Source organism: Tursiops truncatus, chromosome 17, assembly GCF_011762595.2.
Source record: "Tursiops truncatus isolate mTurTru1 chromosome 17, mTurTru1.mat.Y, whole genome shotgun sequence".
Lineage (NCBI taxonomy): Eukaryota > Metazoa > Chordata > Mammalia > Artiodactyla > Delphinidae > Tursiops > Tursiops truncatus.
The window spans coordinates 20,782,627-20,797,018 of record NC_047050.1 but is presented as its reverse complement, the minus strand read 5'-3'; positions in this window follow the sequence as shown (position 1 = coordinate 20,797,018).

Genomic DNA, 14,392 nt, shown 5'->3' with positions numbered 1-14,392 from the left:
AGGAAAAATTAAGGGGTTGACGATGGCTGTCTATTATGTACCCAGTGACTTCATTCAGATATTATTTCATAAAAGTATTACACCACAAACTTTAGTCAAACAATAGCTCACATGTAATAAAGATAATAATGCTCATAGCTTCATACTATTTATTTACGTGAAAAAAAAACTTAGCAAACATATAGACTTCTAATTATAGAGATTCAATGTTGTGTGAATATTATGCATCACAGATTATAAACACAATTGATTACTTATTTATGCTATGAAATAATAAATTATATTATTTCTATCTTATCTAAGTTATGTAAATACTAGCGTCTGTGAAATACTTTGATATCTCTCCAACTACATTTTTTTTTACTAGAATGTTAAGATTCTAGGCAGAATATCAATTTGAACTGTTTAAGAGCACTATAAAATATGCCCTTTATTTCAAGCTTCTTTTTTCCCAAATGAAGATTTGCAAAATCAGGGAAAAAGCTAAGATAGAAGAAAGTCTGTATCCAAAAGACATTACACAGTTTCTGCAAAGATCTCTGTGTGTGTAAACAACTCAGTTTTGTTTTTATGGTTCTTTGGAAGATGTTGACTCTTAGCAGCACCTTCCTCAAAGCCTGAAAAGATCCACATTTTCTATTTTGAGCCTCTAATCATATACCTGGAACATGAAATTCTCTTTTGTCAGGCTGAACAGATTTCCGTACTGGTGAAGCTCACAGTTTGGGGTACACTGGTTTCTCTCACAAAGCCCTGCTCTATGCAGATTTGGCAGGTCCCCACGTGGCTGCTGGAGACCTGCTCTGACGACTAGGAAGATTGCTCTTCGCAAAGCTTCCCTCCCTGTAGATCCTGGGATTTTCTTTCAGTCTCCTGACTGCACTGTCTAGGCGCCTCCCCCTTATCCACTTTGACTTTGATGGCTTCCTGTGCCTGCAGGAGACCAGCTTTTGACTTTCTTAGAAAGTCCTATTTTTTTGCGTATTGCCTGTGAAGACAAAAAGCATTCCAATAGCGCCTTTTATGATGGACTTTTTATATTGCATCCTGCTATTTTGAGCTATAGGATACTGGAGATTATACAACTCCTCATTAGCAACTGGGTCAAGTATCCACATCTTTTCTAGGATCAAAACCTTAAAGGGACTTTCATTAAAAAAAAAAAAAAAAGTCAGTTGGAAGATTCACCCACCATTAGCCTAAATGAAGTGTTAATCAATACATAAAGGTTCCAAGACTAAAGAATACTATATCCCATGATTCTTAGGGAATTAAAAAGGAGACTTGTTAGATCAAAATGAATACTTTCTCTTTAAACTGTAAAGAAGAATTTAATGAATACAAAAAGTGTATTTAATCTCTTAGAGTTAACACCTATATGGCTCTTTCATTCAGCTCTAAAGCAAACTACACTAATGTGACACACAGGGAAATCCCTTCACCATAAAGATAATTATGATACCCTCCTAATGACTTCTCCACAACACTTGAACTAATTAGCTTTAGAAGAACACAATGTTTGTCACTTTCTTTTTCAATTGTATTGCCTTTCTAACAGCACCAGGTCTCAGCTTTAAATTTGAGTGAGGAAAGAAATAAAAAATAATCGAAGGTTAAAATGATAAACTAATGTGCTTCCTTAAAAGAAAATTCACCAAACTTTACCGGTGCTGTTTTCATATCCATCAATATGGTATTCCTGGCTGTTTTTTTTATTGGCTCCCTGCCACACCTTGACACTCTATCATGCTCCATCATGCTTCTTTAATCTGAATATTTAGTGTTCTTTCATGTCTTAATTACAGCAAATTGCGGCAGAGTTGGCACCATTTCTTGAAATTAATCCCAGAGTACTTTGTTTCTGTCAAGCAGTCAAAGCCTTGGAGAATAATAGTAAATGTTATTGCAGATCTAAATTTAAATGACTGTCTATGTATTTAACTTAAGCCTTTAATTATTCGTGCCAAACTGTTTTTGGTTCAAATGTTAAACATTATTCATTGAGAATGTAGAATTAGATTAGACAGTTAAAACCTGCAGACATGTTTGGCTATAATTTTAGCACAACAATTATCTATATTAACATATTTTCTCAGGTGTACAAAACTTAGTAAATGGCATGTGATATCTTCTTATGAATATGTATTTCAATGTTCCATTACTTCTGTCATTATTAATAAAAGGTATGGATTTAGGTCCATTTGATTCTAAATGGCTTTTCCCTAACCAATTGTTAAATTGTAAGCCCAACCCAAGAATGATTTGGTATTACTATTGCTAATAGTCTTTAAACAATTCAACATAATGAAGCACTTCAAAAGTTCTTACAAACGTAAGAGTTATATTGTTTTGTTTGTTTTCTATGGAAAATTTAAAAGTCCTAGAACTCTCAATGACCAATTTTTCCATGCCCTTATTCTGAGCAGGCTGTACAAATATCCAGAGTCAAAAAAACAAAAAACAAAACAAAACAAAACAAAACAAATCCCTACGTTATAAAAGTTATAGGGCTTCCCTGGTGGCGCAGTGGTTGAGAGTCCGCCTGCGGATGCAGGGGACACGTGTTCGTGCCCCGCTCCGGGAAGATCCCACGTGCTGCAGAGCGGCTGGGCCCGTGAGCCATGGCCGCTGAGCCTGCGCTTCCGGAGCCTGTGCTTCGCAACGGGAGAGGCCACAACAGTGAGAGGCCCGCGTACCACACACACACACAGACACACACACAGACACACACACAAATTTATAAAATAATGTTAGCTTTAAAAGTACTAGGAAACAGAATTCATTATTCATCTTTTATGTATATATGTTTAAAGATTTAGAAATTGGAAAATTCTGGGATGTAGAGACTACCTATTTGTTGATTAGATTTCAGATAATTGATTTTCACCCTAAATTTTGAAAAAGGAAAACTATTCTTAAGAATAATAAAAATTGCATACATTGTAAAGTGAATATATTTTTTAGTGAACATAGTAGGAGACTGTGTATTACAGTGGTACACTTAATGAACCCCCATCAAGAAATGAGCTCCAGGTAGATCAGGACTTTGTCCTATTATCTACCTGTGTGTTGCCAGCTTCTAGCCCAGAGTCCTATATTTAGCTCTCTATACAATAAGAGCTTAGTCAATTGAATTGGATAGATGGTGTTAATTTCACCTGTCAGACATGTGTCATTTTCCCCACTAGGAAAAATGTGTCGTTTGCTTTGCCTCTGAAATACAAAGTGAATAGGGAAGGATTTACACTTACAGTTTTGGCAGATTTATCTTCAAGCCATCTACAGGCGTAAGTTAATAAATACTGCTTTTTTATTTAGTTTTAATATCTATCTAAATGAAGCTAGATGGCATTTCTATTACCAACACTTGAGGTATATATTGAATTTAGAGACAAACGAGAGAAAGATGGATTCACAAAATTTATGGTAAAATAGATATTTCTCAATAATTCAGAAAAAATGTACAAAGCAGTGTTTCCAGTTCTGTCTCCTTATCAATAGCAATGCAATTTTTAAACAGATATCTGTTTCCCCCATGTCTCAGAATCTCAAGGGTGTAGCTGATCTTTCTAACTACAAAGTTTCCTGGCAGCTGTAAAGTCGCTTTCAAGCTGTGTTATCTGCTGTTCTAGCTGAGCAAGTTCCACTTTGTGTTTCTGTTGGGTAGCTATTACATCCAAATGCAGTGACTGCAAGGTCTTTTCTAGCTTTCAAATGACAAGCAGCTTTCTCCCCCCCCCCCATATTGGGCAAGTATATTAGCTGTTTCAGCTTTTTCTTCCTCTGTGATCTACTCACATTCTTAAACTTTCATAGATGTTTGCATTGCATTTAAAAACCATGGTTAAAATGAGAAATTAATGTGCATGATACCAGATATATTCCGTTCATTATATTCTCTAAACATTATTATAGACCTACTTAGAAAAAAATAAACAAACATGTCTTTCTGTTAGTACAGCTAATGCAAATGTAGAAACTGGGGAATATAAAAGTGAAACCAATTATCTCAGCCCTGGGGTAGTTTCACCTATACTGTTTTGACATCTTAGGGAGTCAAGCAGCTCTCATATTTTTACAAGAAGTCTAAAAGCAGGACTTCTATACATTTGTTTTATATAATTGAGGTGGTTCTCTCCTAAGAATTGTTCCAATATGCTTAGTCAATATGATGTCTTATTTTTACAATTAATTACCAGATACTTATCTAAATTAAAACTTTTATTGCATTTTATAAAAGCATTTTATATGAGTTTTCTTGTTTTGTCCTTATTGTAAGTTTGTAAAGTACCATCACTCCATTTTAGAAAGAAACTAAACTTCAAATTCTTTCGTCTTTCTACTATACTATACTACTATTTTTCCCGAGAGATTGGGTTTCATGATACCAATTAATGGGTTAATAAACTGATTTTTAAATAAAAACGTGTTTCTATTGCAATAATCATAATATAACATTGAGAATGATAACATAGTACTCAATGTAAACCTCAAATCAGTGCAAACCACGTATCTAAACGAAGTCATTTCTAAAATTTTGACATAATTTGAACTCTTTACCATACACTTATTTTGTGTGATAACTGCAATTCCCACTTAGCAATAGAAAATAAATCTCTCTCTTCCTTGTTTTTTTTTTTTTTTTTTTTTTTTTTTTTTTTTGGGGTACGCGGGCCTCTCACTGTCGTGGCCTCTCCCGTTGCAGAGCACAGGCTACGCGCAGGCTCAGCGGCCATGGCTCACGGGCCCAGCCGCTCCACGGCATGTGGGATCTTCCTGGACCGGGGCACGAACATGTGTCCCCTGCATCAGCAGGCGGACTCTCAACCACTGCGCCACCAGGGAAGCCCATCTTCCTTGTTTTTTAATGGGGCTGGATTTTTCCCACTTGCATCGAGAGACGGCAATTTTGCATAGTGGAGGATTTCCTTGAAACCAGAAATGCAATTATTTTCAAAAGCCAGATAACACTGTTAGCTATTAATATTTAGTTTGACCATATTGTGGTTGGGATGTTGGTCAGAAGATAAGTAAAGATGGAAACGTGCCTAATAACAGAGAATAATTCGAAGAGTCCTGAAGAATTGGGGATACTACCCTGAATTCAGTCAACCCTGTGTTTCATAAAGTAGAATCAGGGAAACTAGTCTATAGGCAGTTAGTAAAAAGATTGTAAGGTAGAATACTAGAAGACACCAAAGATTATAAGTTAGAATCAAGAAATATTAGACTGTAGGCAGTGAGTACCCAGTGTTGTCGTAAGTATAGAGCAAAGTTAGTGTTTCCTCTAAATCTCATTTTACAAAGGGCCCTAACTGGAACCTACTGCTGTTTAATGTGTAATAAAATCAGAAAATTAGAATTTTGGCCAGTCTCATTATTAGGAGCTTAACTGATCATTTTAGATTGGGATTAAAAAATGAAATTCTGTAATTGCTACTCTATACAATATACTAGAATTAGGCCATTATTTTATCGAGGGCAGGGATTATGTTATTAGTTTTTCATTCAGCAGCTCTTGCTCTGCACTGACACATAGGAGTTGCTCACGAAGACCTGCTAGATTGAACTGAAGTCTTCAGCAGCAACAGTAAATATGAAAGTGTGACATGTTAAATACACACCCAGTTCTTACATTGGGAGGACAATATCCCTAAAGAGACCATATTATAAAAACTGATAAATTCACTAATTTGGAATTTTTTGTAATAAAAATGTGGCAATAAATGACTATTAGTTTCCAAAATTTGGAAAATGAGTAGCTTGGGAGAGTAACGGCAGTTAACAGTTGTAGTCTATAATATTCTCTCATAAGCATACAGTGAATTTTGTGAAAATAAATGTCTAGTTCTGAGGAAGAATCAAGATAGTTGATCATATTTATCACAAAGAACATACAAGTCTTTGAAAAGCAAAGTAAAAAAATCTCATAGCCAGGCTTGTTTAAAGATTCAAAAGTGGTATTCTTTGTACGTTTTCCAAAAAAAACCCAATATTTGTTATTTATATGCAGGTATGTGACTGTCAGCTAGAGCAGGACTAATTCTCACTGGAATTTCTGTGTCAGTGGTTTTTTTTATTATAATATAAAGTAGTCAAAATATTACATATGCCAACAGTTAATATATCATCATGTTGAACTGGAATCCAGAAGAGGGTTTCCAAGCAGATTTCAATTTCCATCAAAACTTCACTACTTATTAGCATGTCAACTTAATTAAACCATTAAGCCTCCTTGAGTCCCAATTTGGTCACCTTAAAATGAAGATGTAATACCTATCTCTTAGAGATTCTGTTAAGATAAAAATATAATAATAATACATCTGTACATTTCTAACATCGTAGGCACTTAGTAAAAAGTCTATTAATATTATTATACTGAGTGATTATTTTTTAACGTTAAAAGTGTATTTAAATTTAAGAAAGTTTAAAAATTATTATAGAGGGACTTCCCTGGTGGTCCAGTGGTTAAGAATTCGCCTTCCAATGCAGGGGACACGAGTTCGATCCCCCATTGGAGAATTAAGATCCCACATACTGGGCTTCCCTGGTGGCGCAGTGGTTGAGAGTCCGCCTGCCGATGCAGGGGACACGGGTTCGTGCCCCGGTCCGGGAAGATCCCACATGCCGCGGAGCGGCTGGGAGCGTGAGCCATGGCTGCTGAGCCTGCGCTTCCGGAGCCTGTGCTCTGCAACGGGAGAAGCCACAACAGTGAGAGGCCCGCGTACCGCAAAAAAAAAAAATCCCACATACTGCAGGGCAACTAAGCCCGCGTGCTGCAACTACAGAACCTACGAGCTCTGCAGCCTGTACGCCACAACTAAAGAGCCCACGAGCCACAACTACTGAGCCCACGCACACCACAACTAGAGAGAAACCCACACACTGCAATGAAGAGCCCACATGTTGCAACAAAAGATCCTGTGTGCCGCAACTAAGACCCAAAGCAGCCAAAAATAAATAAATAAATATTTTTAAAAAGTAGTATAGAGCCACCATGTATAAAAGTTACTCTACTTTTTAATCTCATTGTTTCTGAAAAGTGACTTTCTCCTTATGTTCTTATACCAATATGTTTTGAAGGATTTCCTCAGCAATCATGTGTTTGTCTCCTTAATATATTTTTTTATATTATAAAATAAGTCTATTAAGGGAAGTCTATGGAATTTTTTAAAACAATCTGCTTTGTTAGATTATTAAGAAATAAATCATAATTCAATAAAAAATTACCTTTGACAGAGTAATGTGCCATCATTATTTTTTACTTATTTTCAAATGGAAGACTCTGGTGTTCTCTTTCTGAGAGTTGGAGGTTTAACCCCACATGATCTAATGTTAACCACACATGATCTAATCTAGGGGTCAGAAGTTAAGATATAGACTAATAAAACCATCAGGTCAGAATTTGGTTGTCAAGTCAGACATAACAACATGAGGCCACTATAGTGGCTAGAAGAGAGAGAAAGAGATTCTATGTGCGTTTGTGAGTACAGCAGTGATGGGGTCCTGGAAGGAAAAGAATCTAGTTCAATGAGAATGAGATTAAGATACCAAAAGTGCAGAATATCCATGAAGGAAGTAGGTGCCAGCAACTAGCTGCTGCTTCTTAACTGTGGCCAGTAGATAACCTTTGAGTGATCTGCCTGCTTTACTTTCTCTATGAGGAGCTGTGGGATAAATAAACATTATCCATAAACAAGCAAAATAAACATTTTATTGTCTCACAGATTGGTTCATGGACTTTATTGATTGTTTCTATTAAGTTTGCCCCTCTGGCATGTAGAATTATGTGATGTACTCAGAGGTCTTCACAAGACCCAGTTTACATAGGTATTCATGAGTGTCTTACTGATAAGGAAGGAAAAGTAGGGTCAGGGGATGTACATAAAAATAAATTTTAGGCATATCAAATAAATTGACATATTACTAGAGGAATTTCCATTGCAACACTTGAGAAGACTAGCATACATAACAGTTTGAGGTAGGAAAGCAAATAAATGCCTGCTCTTTCTCTCAGGATAGGGGGTATCTGTGCGCACAGAGCTCATAAAAGCATAACCAGTAAGTGATGTTACTCAGGCTTGCTTCCCAGGACGTCTTAGGTGGACTTTGAAAAAGTTTTGTGTAAACTGTAAGTACTACCTTAAATTAATGCATTTTCTTGAAGTTATGTGTCAGGCACTATTCTAAGTGTAATTTTATTAATTTCATTTAACTTAAGAAGATTAGAATCCTGCTGGAAGATGTTCTGTAGATAAGGTGCTGAAAAAGTAATGATCAATTGAAATTTTCTCCAGAAAATGGGCAATAAATTGATAAAGAAAGTAGAAGTCACTAGGAATAATTTTTGCCAGTAGCTGCCCCTGTCACAAACAGAGGAAACTGATGATAACTGCTATCACTATATAAAGTTCAAAATGGTCTACATGGCTTTCAGGCCCCATCTATCTCAAAAGTGTCATTTCCCCATTACACAGTAAAATTTCAGTTGTGCTGGTTTTCTTTTAGTTCTCGGAATGCCCCAAACTCCTTCCTTTCCACATCAGGCCCCAGTCCATGTTGTCCCTTTACTCTGAATGTTCTTTCTGCACACTTCCTTGGCCCCCACCACCTTTAACCCTGTTATCACCCTCATTTTTTAGTATCATCTTAAATTGCACCTTCTCAGAAAGCCCTCCCTACCCAATCCACTAGAGGAGGTAAGGCTCCTTTGACATACACCCTCCTCAATCTTACACATTTTCACAGGATTTTAAATAATTGTAAGTTTAAAAAATTGTCTCATTATGTGTGCAATGTCATTTCCTCCCACGAAATTTTATGTTCTCTGCATGCATGGGCAATTCTAACATGGACTGTGTTCTCTGTACCTAGCTAGTGCTTGGCAAAGGCTTGTAATCTTATGCCTGATGTCTAATATGTGAACAAACTAATACATACATACTTACATAAACAAACACACTAACTCCCACTGAAAGAACTACCACTGGAATAGTGTTAGATTGATAAACCTATGTGATTCAACTATGACATACAGATGAAAGTTTACAATTATTATTTTCCTTTTTATTTGGAGAACTTCCTTTAAAGGTAGTTTAAACATTCTTTAAAGATAGGTAGGCTAATGACAAATTCTCTTAATTTTCCTTCATCTGAGAGTGTATTTATTCCTGAAGAATATTTTTGCTGGTTATAGAATTCAGGGTTGACAGTTCTTTTCTTTCAGTACTTGAAAAATGAATTACACTTCCCTCTGAATCCATACTTTCAGATCAGAAATCTACTATCATTCAAACCAATGTTCCTGTATAGGCAATGTATCATTTCTCTTTAGCTGTATGTAAGATTTTTTCTTTGTCTTTAGTTTTCAGTAGTTTGATCATGATACATCTTAACACGGACATCTTTGGGTTTATTTTGTTTGGGTTTTACTCAACATCTTGAATCTGCTGGCTTATGCATTTAACCAAATTTGGGAAATTTTCAGCCATAATTTCTTTGAATAGTTTTTCAACCCCATGCTCTATTTTCTTCTCATTTTGGGATTCTGATAATAAGAATACTAGATTTTTTTTTGATATTGATCTACAGGCCATCGAAGCTCTGTTAACTATTTTTTCTTTACTGTTCAGATTAGGTAATTTCTATTGTCTATCAAGTTCATGATTCTTTCCTCCGTTGTTTCCAATCTACTATTGAGCTGGTGCAGTGAGATTTTATTTCATTTTTCATATTTACATTTTTACATTCTATATTTCCTCTTTGTATTTTAAAATATATTCCATTTTTGCTGATATTTTCTATTTTTTCATTTATTAAAAGAGCTCATAATTGCTCATGAAGCAAGTTTATGATTACTGCTTTCAAATCCTTGCCAAATAATTCCAATAGCTGAATTATATCAGTGTTGGCATCTACTGATTGTCTTTTGTCATTCAAGTAGTGATTGTTCTGGTTCTTGGAATGATGTGTGATTTTGGATTGCATTTTGGACTTCTAGGATATGTTGTGAGATTCTGGATTCAATTTAATCTGTTTTAGTGGAGATTCACCCTGTTTAGTTGTAGCACATAGGTCTGTGTGGAGGTACAGGTTCAGATACCCACTGGGCTCTACTGACACTATCCCTGAAAAAGCAGATCATGGCATTGTACTACCTTGTTGCTGGTGGATAGGGATAGAACTCAGCTCCCTGTTAATCCACAAATAAACTACCCTATCAGCAAAAGCAGAATGCCAGTTAGTACTGCCTCGCACTGTCTTGTACTGCCTCACTGCTGACAACAGGGTGGAGAACAGTGAGGATGGAGGTTCATCACTCCACTGGGCTTCATTGATACTGGGGGAGATGTGGGTGCAACGTCCTGAATAACACCAACTCACACTGCTTTATTCCACCTTGTTACTGCCTGGTAAGGTGAAAGTTCAGCTCTTTGCTTAGCCCAAACAAGAACAATCTGGTGAGATAATCAGAGCACTATCTGTTGCTGTCTATTGGCAGTAGGGGAGAGATGTGTGGAACTTTGGCTCTGTGCTCAGCTCCCCTGACACAAAGAATGGGGGGGCGGGGCGGGGGAGTTTTTCCACTGGTATTTAGGTGGAGTACAGTGGGCATTGTCAATAAGTTTACTACTCTATTAGGCTATCCTTATCCTTTTCCTTCTTCTTTGGCTAGGTAGAACAGGCTTCTCTTGGGTCTTTTTGTCTATATCTTTTGATAGTTTCAGATTGCAGTCCCCTGTGCCTCAACCTGGCTATATAGAAGGCAAAGCTAACACACACGGAGCTCACTGTCTTTTCATTCCTCAAATCCCATGGTCCTTAGTCAGCCCATATTTTTTTTTTCCATCATTCAGAGTCTTCCTATGTTTGCTTGTTGTATTATGCTCACGTTTTTAAGTTGCGTCAGGAAGGAAAATTTTTCTCTACCCTTGTAGGTATTTTTGATTCATTTAGTAATTAAATTGATGTAAGGTAGATTAACAGGAGAAAAACAAACTTAAGTTCATGTATACAGGAACCACCCATAGACATGAGAGGCTCTCAGACATTCAGGCAATTGAGGCTTATATGTCATCCTGAGCTAAGGAGAAGTGGATAGGGGTCTAGGTCCTCAAAGGGAAGGAAGACAATTCACAGCAAGATGGGAAGAGCAAATGTTTGGTAAACAAGTGTTTTCCATGCCTAACAGAGACAATTTGACACAGAGAGGACTCTGAACAGGCCCTGTCAAGCTCTGCCAGCTTATTACACGTAGCTCAAACTCTTTATAGCTATCTCTGGTGATAGTTTCTTGCTGGACCAGGCCCTTTATTTAAAAATTATTTTAGGCAGTTAAGGCGAAGGTCAAAAAGCTTTCTTTTCTTGAATCTGCTGTGTCTTGATTGCCTTTAGCTCAAAACAATCCACATGCCAACACGGCACATTTTGAGGCAGCTTATTCTGTTCTTCAGTTGATAAGAATTACAACTTGAAATTACATCTTCAAGGAATACTTGTATGTATGCATATATCTCTACATATATTTGTTTACATATACAACTATATATACCCATATATATCTAGCTATCCATATATATCCGGATGGATAGGTAAATAGATATAGATAGATAGATAGATAGATAGATAGATAGCTCCCTATATATGCAATGTATATATAGTGGCATTGTATATATTTTTATGCATTCATATAGAATGTGTCAGTACTTATGAGTTATATCCATTAGCATTTTTTTCTTTTATTCTTTAAAAAACTTGTGTTCCTGCAAGTAGCCAACCATTTGTTGCTGTTGTTGTTGATGTTCTGAAAAATGGATAAAGTAGAAATTTTATTTAGCAAATTTACTCTTTATTAGTGATATTCTATATTAAACTAAGTTTGTGTTAGGAATCAGCAGTGTGAGTATTAATTCTTTCATTACCACTCATGACTCTAGGCAAGTTAGAGAATTTCCCTGAGTGTCACATTTCTCATTTGGAAGTGGATTTTGTGGGTATGTGATGGAATATATTACCTCTACAATCCTTTCTAGCTCTCAAGCTTTCTTTTTAAGTTTTTAAAACATAAACTTTAAAATTTGCATACTTATTCTTTAGAGATACTAGAAACAAAATATTACTCAAATCAGTCAAAAACAAACTACTTTGTATATTTTGGAATAGGAAGAATAAGTATTTAACACTATCTCACCAAGTAAATTTTGCTTTTCTTGGAGACACTAGCATTTATAATAAATTTTTTCCTTAGTCCAATCCTTCTATGACAGCCACAGCTGTGCCTTCTCTGAGCCCTCTCCACTCTGGTGGGTGGCCTGCTGTTTTTCTTTAGGAAGTCTCAGATATGCTCTTGCTAATACTTAAGACCTATCTCTCAAACTTGAGCCTTATCTCTCTAATGAATGCCTGTTCACCCTCAGAGCTAAGTGCCCAGGGAGAACCAAACCTCTTGATCCTTGCTTTATGAACATTTACTTACTGGATCTCAGGGTCAGAAGCTCTGTGTTGTAGTCACTCTGGTATTGTACTCTCTCCAGGAATCTAGGGTTCAAACAGCCCCTGCAGCCACTAACTGCTATGGTGATAGATGGCCTCAAGCTGGTTTGACTGCTCCGGACTTCAGGTATATGAATTCCTGTAAGTCTGGACTTGCTACTGCACTGCTCTCAAACCGCAGTGTTCCTTCTGCTCTCTCTAGGCAGCCTACCTTTAATGAGGTGCTTTCGTAGCAGCTTGGCTCCCACCTTATCCAGGCGTCTTTTATGCTAGTCCAGGCAAAGCCCAGAGCGAACCACCTTATTTTTAGTGTTCTTCTACAGCACCTATTCTAGTCTCATTCCTTCTTTCAATAAGAACAGAAAATGCAGATAAAAGCCCTGCATTATACTCTTTTCTTATTATACCATGATATGCATTGATACAAGGCCATGGTATTTTTCTCCTAATCAGGACAGACATTTACCTCCATTAGTACGATAATCAGATGCTGTCTATTGCCCTCAGAAAGGAATCCGAATGTACAGCTTATACTAAAAGTCTTTTTAAGTCTTATGTGAGAGTAGAATTTTAAGGAATTTCAAGGAAATGGTTAGATAATAGCCCTATAGAAAGAGAGATGGATAAACGTAATAGACAGATTAAGATAAGAGAGGGAAAAGGAGAGAGATGAGAGAAAGTTGTTCGATCTCTACTCTAGATGTATTAGTTTTAGTATATCTTCTTCTCAATTTGACCACTAACTGAATCAGTTTTTTTGGTTTGTTCATTCTTAAAATTTGAAAAATGTTACATTTAAATATTACATTGGTGTTTCATTTGAGTTTATCTTGAATGCAAAACTACCAATGTATACATTGCATTTAATGCTAAACTACCACTATATATCTAATTAGTTAAACAAATTGCATACAAAAGTAAATAGTGTAGAACTGAAAGACCTAACAATTAATTCTGGTCCAGGGAGACCTCTGCCCCTTCACACAAACACAAAACAAAGCTGAGATGAAATGCAGGATAGAATGCAAAGGAAAATATAGCACTGGACATTCTTGAGACTTGAAAGAAAAATCGGAGAATAAGCCATTAACCATGAAGTCATTTACTAAAGACTAACAATGATTCAAGTCACCTAGGAGTTACCACCTGGGCGTTAGGCACTAGGACCACCAGTGAAAAAAATGTCAAATGTCCCCAAATGTTATTCAAATGCTATAATGCCATATATGTTGGTACTAGAGCAGTCAGGTTCAGGGAAATAGCAGAATAGGTGCATACATGGAATAAGACTCACTTAGTCTTGATTAGTATGATTCTGGGTAATGTTTGGTAGGTTTTATTTAATGTTTTGTAAACTGGTGTCATGGGTGAGATTAGTTTGGAGTTCTCTTTATTTTTCTTCATTTTTTTGGAGGGGCAGGGGACTATGTAGCTGATGGACTATATCTTTTGGACTACATCTTTTATCACTGTTTGGTGTCAATATTTTGCCGATTTCATAAAAAAAAAGTTAGAAGCTCTCTTCTTTTTTCTGTGCTTCAAAGGATTTTATATAGCTTTGGAATTAACTCTTTCTTAACAAACTGCTCTAGGAAACAGTCCACTTTTTGAGCATAGCTCTTTGACAAATCTGTTTCTTAGGTGGTATTAATCTGTTCAAATTATCTATCTGTTCTGTGATTGGTAGTGGCAGTTTACATTTTCCTAAAAAATTATGTATATATATATATGTATATATCATTCAAGTTTGTAAATGTGCTTACATAGAATGGAGAAAATTAGTCTCTCATGATTTAGGTAACATCCCCTATATCTGTGATTATTTCTATTATCAGTGTGTATGTCATGTATTTGTGTGATATCAATTTTCCCTGTTTGGTTTAGAAAATTATTTATATTT